Source organism: Papio anubis, chromosome X (genome assembly GCF_008728515.1).
Source record: "Papio anubis isolate 15944 chromosome X, Panubis1.0, whole genome shotgun sequence".
Lineage (NCBI taxonomy): Eukaryota > Metazoa > Chordata > Mammalia > Primates > Cercopithecidae > Papio > Papio anubis.
In genome coordinates, this window is record NC_044996.1 from 124,217,050 (window position 1) to 124,229,207 (window position 12,158).

Consider the following 12,158-nt stretch of genomic DNA (forward strand, 5'->3'; position numbering starts at 1 on the left):
GCAGCACACCAACAAGGCACAAGTATACATATGTAACAAACCTGCACGTTATGCACATGTACCCTACAACTTACAGTATAATAATAATAAATAAATTAAAAAAAAAAAAAAAAAGAATAGAAGAAGGGATTTTAGACAAATTTACAACAGAAGAAAATTCTCAAAGCCTTATATGTTAGTTATCAATCACTGCATAACAAATTACTCCAAAAATTAGTGTCCTAAAACAACATTTGTTATCTCACAGTTTCTGTGAATCATGAATCTGGGCATAGCTTAGCTGGGTGACCTCTGGCTCAGAGGCTCTCACAAGGCTACAGTCAAGATGTTGGGCGGGGGGGCTGCAGTCATCTGGAGGCTCAACCTGGGAAGTACCTGCTTCCAGACTCACTCAAGTGGTTGTTGGAAGGAGTTAGTTCCTCACAGGCCATTGAACTGAAGGCCTCAGTTCTTTACTGATTGTTGGTCATAGGTCTCCCTCATTCCCTTGCCAAGTGAACCTCTCAATAGAGCAATTTACAACATGGTAGCAGTCTTCCCTCAAAGTGAGCAAGCAAGAGAATGAGAAAGGAAGAGCAAGATGGAAGAAGAAATATTCATAAAATCTGACTTCAGAGGTGACAACCCATCACTTTTGCTGTATTCTATTCATTAGAAGTGAGTCATTAGATTCATTCCACTCTCAAGGGGGAGGGTATAGATATGAAGAGGCAAGAATGATTGGGGACCATCTTAGAAGTTGCCTACCACAGTTTGCTTTAATGGAAAGAAAATCAATCACTTTCAATTAAACTTTTGATCTTACAACTTGGTGTAAAAGAGATCTCAAACCCCAATCTCATATCCTTATTTAGCTTTTATCTGATAGGGCATATAGAGAGTAGTTCATGGTTATATTGTAATTTTAAGATTATACCTGAGGGATTGCAATTGGAAAACCCTTCCATAGGAAAACGCCATATTGTAATTAGGTCAGAAATTTTTCCAAATAAGAACTCAAATCAGAGTCCTGGAAATGAGGAAACAGTACTAGTCCAGAAGGATTCCTGTAATGTGGCTGTCCTTACTACTCTAAATTCTTAGCCCAATCTAGCTGTCCGGCTTCAGAGTTAAAGGGATGTGGGCTTACCTAAATATTCTTTACTGAACCGATGCACCCATTCCCCAACTTTTGTGAATGTCGGTTGCTAAAGGCTCACAGATGCACAATTCTATGGAAGGAATTGATCTTGTTAGAGGGGAACTGCCTTGCCTAGGGGAGCAGCACCCCACCTTATGGGGGGGCAGCCTGCAGCCAATGACTGAAACTGTGGGATACCAAACCCTGCCTATCTTATCTCAAGGTACAATCCAACCTTTCAGCTCCCTATGGGATCAAGCTGAAGCCACTCTACAGCTGACACCACAGCTTCACTTGGCTCTTTCCCTGCTCTATTTTGATTTCTTCACTCCTTTATAGGATCTTTTTGAGAACACACCTACAGTAAGTCACTTACACAGGAGTTTATATCTCAGGCTCTGCTTCTAGAGAACCTGATCTAAGACCTTGGTCAACTGGAATTCAAATGGGAGACTGGGCAATGTTTTTCAATATCAATGTTGGAAAGTAAGAATTCACTTTTCTTCTAAATTAAAACACGAATAAAATGGCATATGGTAACAAGTGTTCATGGAATGCCCTTCTCACAAAGTTCTCTGGGCCAATATCCTTCATACTGGCAAATATTGCATTCTCAATCCATCTACAGAACACAAAAGAAGTGACTAAATTCCTAGTTCAAGACATTCTTAATTCAAGATTATTGAAAAGCAATTAACAGAAAAAAATAGAGTTATCAATTTCATGTTTTCGCAAATACCCTACCCTTAGTTCATGTACACTAAATAAATCCCACATTTTTGGGGGGAAAAAGGGAAAGAGGAGGTAGTAATTGTGGAGTACCTGCTGTTCTAGAGGCCAGAGGTTGTGTGCCACTGACTGCTGAGCCTGTGGGCCCTCATTTTTAGTAGGTGCCTTTTAAATTAATACTTTAACAATGTTGACTTGCTTCCAAATCAAGGAGATATTCTGCAAAGCTCATATTTTCATGATCTGTGGATTTTTTTTTAAAAAAGATAGTCATTTCTACTCTTGGTACATTTCTGATTGTCCCTTGCTTGCCACCCTTCATACATATTTTTTCCCCAGCACAACTTCCTGTACTATTTTGCCAGCATGCTTTACTAGCAGCAATGATGGCGAAAACAGGTCACTTTATGTTTCATTAAAAGCCACTCAAAAACACAAGCATGCAAAATAAACAAACAAGAAATTTATTTGAGACCAGGAATAAGTCACTCCAGTGGTGGGATCATGGCTCACTGCAGCCTCCAACTCTGGAGCTCAAGCAATCCTTCCACCTCAGCCTCTCAGGTAGCTGGGACCACAGGTGTATGCCACCACACTCGCTAGTTTTTTTATTTTTTGTAGAGACATGATCTCCCTTTGTTGCCCAGCCTGGTCTTGAACTCCTGGGCCCATGCAATCCTCTTGCCTCTGCTTCCAGAAGTGTTGGGATTACAGGAATGAGCCACTGCATCCAGACTCAAACAAGATCTTTTAAGTGAGTTTAAAATTGCCCTAATTAACGGACAAATGTTCTGTGAATATCTTTAATAACAAAGTCCTTTGTGGGAAGAACTTTTCAAGGGCACGGACTGTCTGATGTTCCTTTCAGGGTTCTCATTGGTGCACCAATGAAAACTGCTTACAAAGAGCCACAAGGGTTACTCAAGAGCAAGAGACATTCACATTTGTGCTCTTGAATGACATGAGAAAAAAAACTGCTACCAATGTGAATTCTCAGCTCTTCTTTCCAAACAACAGCTATGCCATTTCACATGCCATCTTGTCTTCTGGAGCAGCAGCTTCTCTAATTAATTTCATAACAATATTGTTATAACAAGGATAGGCTATTTGTTCTGGATGGGCTATATCATTCTGAAAAATTTGAAAGGGCAGAGTGTTTAAATGAAGAAGTTTAAATTTTGAAAAATATGAAAAGCAGAGTATGGTGATATGAAGGCACACAAATAGAATCACCAGTGCTTCCCTGAGGCAAAATTGAAATATAGGGACAATTTGCCTCCATCTTTCCTCTATCCTCCTTTTCAAATCTCTCCCTTGCCGTTGAGAAAACGGGTCCTTACACTTTACCATGTCTGCCTGGAGTCTCTCCATTATGTAACACCATCTGGGTTTGCAGCCACTGAACCAGGCCTCATCCCTTGTCTGCTCTGCTTCTATCAAAATATACTTGTTTTGTGTCGTGTCTTACTGTAACGAAGAGACACACTCATTTACTTGAATTTATGGACTAAAAATAATTGATGGTTTACTATTTTTACCTCTTGGAATTATTAGTATGTTCACAGGCACTCCAGGGAAGATAATTTTTAACTCAAAGGGAGAATTGTGATTTCAAGCCATCGCTAGGTTAGTGGGGTCAATGTTTTGGAGAGGGAGGTGTAAGTCTGTAACAGAGAGGTTGCCCTCTTTGTTTATGTATTAGCTGGCCCTGTAATGTGGCCATTATTTTGGTAAATAACACAATACAAATATCTTCAAGGTATGCAAGCAAGTGCATGCTATTGGACATTTTCTGTTGGAAGAAAACTATGCTTTTGCTGAGAATAACTTTTCTACATTATGTTCTTTTCGTGAATTATTATTTACAAAGAGAATGAAACATCTCTTCCATCTTCCTTCAGTTTCACAATCAGAGTATCCATTTTTGTTACGCTCAATCAGCTCTAATCATGACTTTGAAAATCTGAAATGTGTTAACCCAGGTACATTGCTCATCCTGCTGACTCTATGAGTAGCAAATTTATCAGTTCTACCATGTGCAATGTTCAATGCTATGTTGGTTGCTGCATGCAACTAATTTTTTTTCTTTTTGGCAGAAACTGGCTGACTGCTATTTAATCAAGGGAATGTAGTGGCAGCTTCAAGTTTAAAATATTTTGAAATGATACAAGATCAATTCTCTTCACTTGGCTCCAAGGTTGTCTGATCCTTATAAATACATTTACTCAAGTCTATAGTTTTAGAGGTTCAGTAGAATGGACATTAAGTAAATTATTAATATTTTTATATATTGCTGGCAAAATCTTTCTATTAAATGCATGAACATTTTTACAGTTGAATCAGAAGAGAATTGCCAATGGGGGCAAAGCATTTCCGAATAGATGTATAATTTGCCATCATAATACAGCTAATACTTCTTCCTTGACTTGGCACTGAACAGGACATAATCTGTAGCACATTTTGAGACTGTACTATTTTCTACCTTCCGCATCTTATGACCTTTTTCAAATTCCTTTGCTGAATCAGTATCTATAAAATACTACAAAAAGCATTTGATGTGTAAGCCATTAAACTGGGCTGAGGAGCATTTTCCCCCAAGAGGCCTTAAATAATAGTTAATTGTTGATGTCATTGTTGTTATTACTGTTATCATTCATTCTTAGATGAAATTTCAGTCCCATTAGCACCGTAGGATTAATAAGCAACCCAACTTCCTAAATCCAGCTTTTTGCGTACTTGGTAGCTAGAAACTAAATCAAGGCAGGTTCCATCTATGTTGTCATTTTTCTAAATGTTTAAAAAACTTACTTGAGCACGAATGGTCTATATGGAAACATATGTAGGGAAACATACTGAGTATTTAATAAACACAATTGTTAAGTGCATTTTTAAATAAATGAGTGATGGATTGTTAAATGAATGAATAAATGAATGAGTCAATCAGTTAATGATTGAGCAATGAATGAGCAAAGCATATATATAAAATTGTGTTTTGCGTAACAGGCCAGATAACACATTTCTTTTAGAAGTGGCAGAAGTGCTTAAAGATCTTGTAGTCTAACTCCTAATTTTTGCAGTGAAGAAACAAAAGTAAAATAACTGGCTTGAATTCACACTGTTAGTTGGTGATGGCCCCAAACTCTTAATGATTTCCCCACCTTCCACGACAAAGCAGATAGCTGTTTTCCAATACACCATAGACCCTGGGAGCTGTATAGAGTGTTACAAAGAACATGGACTTGAGAGGCAGAGAAATTTGGGTTTGGAGCTCAGCTTTGCATTTTCCAGCTGTGTATTCATGGGCAATTCCTTTAACCTTCCAGAATCTTAATTTTTCATTAATGATATAACAACTACCTTGCAGGGTCATTGTAAAGATTAAGTGATATAACTTATGGAAAGTATCAAGCAAAGAGTAAACGTGAATTGGTAATTCCTTCTCCTGCCCTAGATGTAGCATACTGTAAAAGAATTGTGTGAATGGGGGTACCAGTTTACTGGGCCTTTGAATTCAAAATCAACACCAGAGCTGATCTTACCATGTCACTAGCTATCTGAAGATGGGTGAGAATTTTCTTTACCCAATATAGAAAATCTCATTTTACTGTTTTTCCATCTAAGATAACACCAATAATAAATTGGTTACATTATAAATTGTTAAATATAATTTGAATTGTCTTAACTGGTCTTCCCTGTTAAAAACACATGGAAGCTGGAAAAATAATCTCTTACTAGAGTTAGACACTTTAAATTTTTCCAAGAAGTTTTTTTTTTTTGTACTCTAATTATACCTGTCATATCATTAGCTTTGAACAATGTATCCATTTTGCCCCATTCACCTGTTTGCTAATATTCTGTAGGATATTCTGTCATTCGATACTAAGAGTCAAACAGTACTGTCTTCAGTCTGCATTCTAGCATAACTACCAGTCTCCTAGAAAAGGAGATATTGTATCTGGAGCAGGTATTCATAGACACGAATCAAGAAAATTTAAAAAAAGATAAAAATTCAGTTCATCAATCACATTTGCCAGTACTTTTTTCTGGGGAAGTGGATTAAAACATTTCTCCATGTTGGGAAATAAAATGAAGAATAGCGGTATGACTCTTGCTTATTTTACTTTCTTCATCTGAATGAAAACAAATTTTTAAAAAATCATGATGACAGAATGACAAGAATTATAATAAAAATTAGTGAGTAATTAATATGTACTAGGGACTTGTGTAGTATTATCACAATAGCCACGTGGTCTAGGGAAACAGAGTCTTAGAGGATTAAATAAGTTCATCAAAACCATACTAGGAGTAGATCTAATATTCAAATCCAGGTCTGCTCTTAACTCCTATTTAACATTGCCTGAATATTTACCAGCCTACTCAAATGGTTTTAAAACTGCAGTGGAAATAAAAGTATAATAAAAATATGGATAGATTTACCATGCTCAATGGAACAAGCTGACCAGTAAAAATCAATTTACCAAATGCCATTTTGCTTAAAGCTAACTGGTCAAATTACTCTTTTATCAAATGGACCATTTGTCAAATTTTCCAAATTTCTAGGAATTTACTAAAAAATATGGTTTGTATTCCAAAACTAAGAATAAGGCCCAATGCGGTGGCTCATGCCTATAATCCCAGCACTTTGGGAGGACAAAGCAGGAGGATCACTTCAGGCCAGGAGTTCAAGACCAGCCTGGGTGGCAGAGTGAGACCCCATTGCTACAAAAAATAAGAATAAGAATGTATTTTAAGCTTGTGTACTTATGAATATATCCTTCATTAATATATTTTAGCTTGAGAATATATTTAAAACCACTGCATATTATTCGTGATTACCTTCATTACAAATATGTTGGTAAAAAGAATAGCTTTGTTAAAAGACTATTCTATGCTATGACCCTTAGCTTTGGACTGAATATTCTTTAAAATGCTGCTAAGGAGAATATAGTTATTGAATATATTAATTGCACACATTCAAGACTGTTCCTTAAGACATGCTTTTGGTAATTTGATAAAATTAGAAAATTTGGCGAGGTGGTCATGCAAACTTTAATGTGAATACAAATTGCCCAGAGTAGTCATGTAAGTCTTAATGTGCACCATTTGGGGATTTTGTTAAAATGCAGATTCTGAGTCTGTAGGTCTAGGTGGAACCTCAGATTCTGTATTTCTAACAAGCTCCCAAGTGATGTTGATGCGGCTTGTTTTGGATCAAATTATGAGTAGAATGGATTTACGCAGAGTTAGATTTCAGTGAGTTGATATGGGGTTAACTGAACTAAAATTGCATACATTATACTTATTTCACTTCCTTAACTGCGTTGACTTTTGTTTCAGACATCCTGTATAAAGGGGATTTTGCTTGGCTGTTAATATACGTAAATCTTTAAATTGATACAGATGTAGGTAATGATACAAAAGCAAAAAAAAAAAATGCTGTATTATTGTGTCTGTAATCTAAACAGTTTGAGCAAAGCCATGATACCATCTGCTGTGTCTAACTCTGCCTGAGCTCTCAGCATAAAATATGTCCATAATTTTTGGCAGTTAGAAACATGCATACTTAGAGTTGTATAATGATGGAGCTTTAGCAATTCACTCACAATTTGAAGTACCCATTTTTATTGCATTTAATTAAAAATATGCATGTCATATTTTTTTAAACTATGTCAGAAATATTATATATTATAATTCTTTGACCTAAATTATTTTGATAAAATAAGTAATTATTGATATTAGGAAGAAAATACATATTATCACCTATAGCTGTGGAAAATATTTTGTTATACTGACAGAACCACTTTTTGGTTGGAAAAAAGTCTCTTTCAAATATTTACTTTAAATATCCATTAAATATGTTTGGTAACACATTGAATTCCAAGTTTTGTTTAGTGCTATAGGTCTCAACCTAGGCTTTGTCTTGGAATCACATGGGGGGCTTTTAAAAATCCCAACATCCAGGCCACTCCTCAGATTAGCTATGTCTGAATCAATGGTATGTATATTTAAATCTTTCCAGGTGACACTAATGTACAGCTAGAGTGATGATGCTTTTCTTCCTGGCTTTATATAATTGTCTCTTATTTTTTCATCCTGAATTATATTCCATTATATAGAAACCACTTCCAATTCTTCCTGTTCTTTTGGTTATTTGCATGTAGGACCATCTGCTAAGATGGCATAATTCTTGCTTATAAATTGGACTAAAGCATAAATTCCAGACAAAGACATATAAATATATGGGTAACTTTTATAAGCCCATTATTTATTTTGTGACAAAAATGGGATCCCCTAAGGCAATAATTATTATTTGAACCTTATGTCTTTGACTTGGTGACATGATTTGGCTGTGTCCCCACCCAAATCTCATCTTGAATTGTAGGTCCCATAATTTTCACATGTCATAGGAGGGACCCAGTGGGAGGTAATTAAATCATAGGGGCGGGGCTTTCCTATGTTGCTCTCATGATAGTGAATTAAGTCTCACGAGATCCGATGGTTTTATAAAGGGAAGTGTTCCTGTACGAGCTCTCTCCTCTCGTCTGCCACGATGTGAGATGTGCTTTTCACCTTCTGTCATGATTGTGAGGCCTCCACAGTCACGTGGAGCTGTGAGTCCATTAAACCTCTTTCTTTTGTAAATTGCCCAGTTTCAGGTATGTCTTTATCAGAGCGCAAAGGCTGACTAATATACCTGGGTTTATATGTAATAACTGAACACCAAATAAGCCGATGAGCAGTGGCAATTTGAATTGAACTAGACATGCAAGCAATTCAATTCATTTCAGTTGACAGTATCTTCATGGCATGTAGTTTAATTTTAAAGTTCTGGGTTTGGACACCTATAGACACTTTTCAGTTTTTTTTTTTCTTAAAGATTATACTGAGTTTCTGTAAATAAATTATACCACAATACTAAGAACTGAAAAACTGCGTGAAAAACTTATGTGCTTGTGTTTGGGCGTTTAATGATAATGCTATGTGTACAGATATCATTATCTTCTCCTTATTTCTAGGGTATGGATTTCTGTAACCAGGAGAAGAAAATCCTTGAAAGCATAAATTGGGATTGTTGATTTTTTTCCTTCCCCCGGTGTTTAATATTTGACATAGCATATTAATAAATTTGGCTGATGTACTGGAAGATAATTTGGGGGGAAACTCAGAGAGGGTGAATCAGATAGAATAAGGATGCTTTTTCCCAGTGGAATTATCTTAATTCAGAGGATTACAAAGCATAAACATTCAGTAAGAAAAAATAGGACCAGTTCAAAAATAGAGAAATCAAGTAAGGAAAACATTCAATGACAGATAAATACAAGGAACAACAACAAAAAAACCCCAGAAAGTCTGACTGTAAGCACTCATATTCTAACATAATTGAATAACCCATGGAATGTGTTCTCTATTGGACCAAATACAGATTAGCTCTTGTTTTCTCTGAAAGATCTTTTAACACACAGTGATTAGAGCTAAGACATGAATATGATAATAGTAGCTTAGAGAAGGGAAGGCATGAAGAAAAGAGGCTAAAAAGCATTTTGTAAAAAGCATAGTTAAGAGAAAAATTATTGACACTTGAATTAGTGACTTGAGGGTAAACTAGACGTTTATCAATAGCACTTCATTAAATTTGATTTCATTAATTCACAATTATAAATTGTCAATCAAGGGTTGATACTTGTATGTATCATTTTTAGCTAGAAAAATAGTTGGAAAAGAAAGAGAAGGATTGCATAGAGAGTTTTCAAACCTGTCAAAATTAGTATTGTTTTTATAACAGCTATTTTTGTAAATATTTGGATGCTTTTAAAATATTTTACAAAAATGTTTTACACAATTATTGTAAAATGTTTGTTACCTTTTAAAGTTTTTGGTACCATTTTAATACCTCGAAATAAAATTCATATATAACTTATATAGATGTTTTTAAAAAGCAATAGAATATCCAAATTGTAATATAAAAGAGAAATAAAAGGAATTTATAAAAAATATTTTAATCATATGTGTTTCACAACAGGTAATGTGATTCAATGTGTGTTTATTACATAAAATAAATTACATAGAAATATGTAATTTATTATATGTTTCAGTATGTGTTCAGGCATGACAGTACTTTAAGACATAATGTCCGTTGCTTGCACCTATTATTCTAATCAGTGTGGACACAAGAACTACAGCTGCAGACTGATACAGGTGAGTTGTATTGGTGACCCAAATACACATGTAGCATTGCCTTTGAGATATGATTTTTCTGAATGGTATACAACCCTTGGTAAAGTTTAGAGCAAAACGAATGAAAGGAAATACAGTCTTCTTTTAATTTATACAGTGGTTGCAGTTCTAAAAACTTCAGTGCAAATTAACACCTTACAGAGAACACTTTGTGTGACATGGAGTTAGATTCTAGGTATAAACACCTATAAATGGGATTTTCATTTACATGGCTGCATTAAGACATTAGAAATTCATGTGGGATATCAAACTTTTTTGTATGTCTTGCTCGTTGTAGGGTATCTGTCAACCCTGACTCACCAAATGCCAGTACCACCCCAAATCATTGTCAAAATAAAAAAGTTCCTCTCAAGTTTTCAAAATACTCCTTAGTGGCTGTTCTGACCTTGGTGAGTGTGGGAGTCAACCACAGATGGAGGAAATCAACATTAGTCTTTAGTCAAAATTTGTATTACTTCCAACAGTAACATTCTCTGTCCTTGGGCAAGTCACTACATCTTTTTGAGAGAGAGAGAGAGAGAGACAGAGAGAGAGGGAAAGAGGGAGAGAGGAAGGGAAGAGACAGAGAGAGAGGGAGAGAGAAAGTGTGGGTGTGACTATCAATGCAGGAAGAGACTGGAGATGGTATTAATCATATAGCAGCTTCAAGACTTCTTGCTTAGCTGCTAGCGCTTTTGGGAGATCTTTGCCCAGCATTCCTCTGGGGCTCAGGTCTCACTGTTCTCAATTTTGAGAGAGTTACCCTTGATACAGTGTAACATTTTCTTTACTCATGTGACCCTTGTTTTATTATACCACCCAGTTATTTGAGAAAATCAAGGCTAGGAAAACTTTTTGTGGTTCTCATCCCTTCATACTATTTGATCCCCAAACCCTACCCCAAACATTAAGTATTCTTACTGCATCTCCAATTCTGAGCCTCTTTCCCACCTTACAGCTTCGAAGCTGTGGGATGTCAGCACGGGCCATTTGATGAAGCCCTCCAGGTCTCGGCAGGAAGAAAGAATGAAGAGGTCATTAAAACCGAGAGCATGTTTCCAAGATCCAGATTATCACTCTCCAAAAGCAACTTGAGACCATAAAACTCCTTCAACCTATACTGGGGTAATTCTAGTTGCCTTTACTTTGTTCTCTTTATAGTAGTAAGCAGACATAGATGATATTATTTGTTTACAATTGTTCTTCCCCTCTCTGCCTTTACCATGGATTCTCCATGTGTAGAATAGACTTCCCCAATCCAAGTGATGTTTGGATTGTTTATATGATTTACTTTGGCCAGTGAAATGTGTACACAATTGAGAGTATGATGGTTTTGAGTTAAAAACCTCAAAGAAATATGGAAAGTTTCTGCCAATACTCTTGCAAATCTATACTCTTTCATGAGAAGAATATTAACTGTTGAGCAGCTGCTGGTTCCAGAATGAAGAGACATGCAAAATGGACATGCTGTCAGTTGTAGCCGGGAGCCAAGCCAGGCAAGCCCACTCAAGTCCATTTGACCAACATCTGACCTGTAGATCTGTGAGAAAGAAATAAATATTGTGGTTGTAAGCCAATGAGAATTAGAGAAGGGTCCTTGTAAGGCAGCAGTAATGTAGAAAATCTGAGTAATATAGCAGAATAGTTTCACAGTGATGTTCAATATCCAGATGGGCTCCTTGGGAAAGAGGCTCTGATTTGGTGATGCAGTAAAGATACTTATGGTTTTGAGCAGAGGGTGGGGTTCAGATAGTATGAGAAAATGAGTACCACAGAGAATTTGTACCAAGGGTAACTCTTGAGAACAATAATATCTGAGCCACAGAAGAATGTTAGGCAAGAGCCCCCCCAAAGCACTGGTAGCTAAGAAGTCTTGAAGCTGCTATATGATTAAAACCTTTTTCAATCTTTCTCCTCTTCAAAATTATTTCATTCAATGGAATGACTGAAAAAGAGGAACTCCAAAGGAAACAGTTAAGAATAGCAGTAAAATGACACTCCATGTGTCTGAAAACAAATTGAGAACAATCTGAGGGAGATAGAAGCAGTTTACTATGAATTGTAATTCAGCCCATATTGAAGAGCAGTTTCAAAG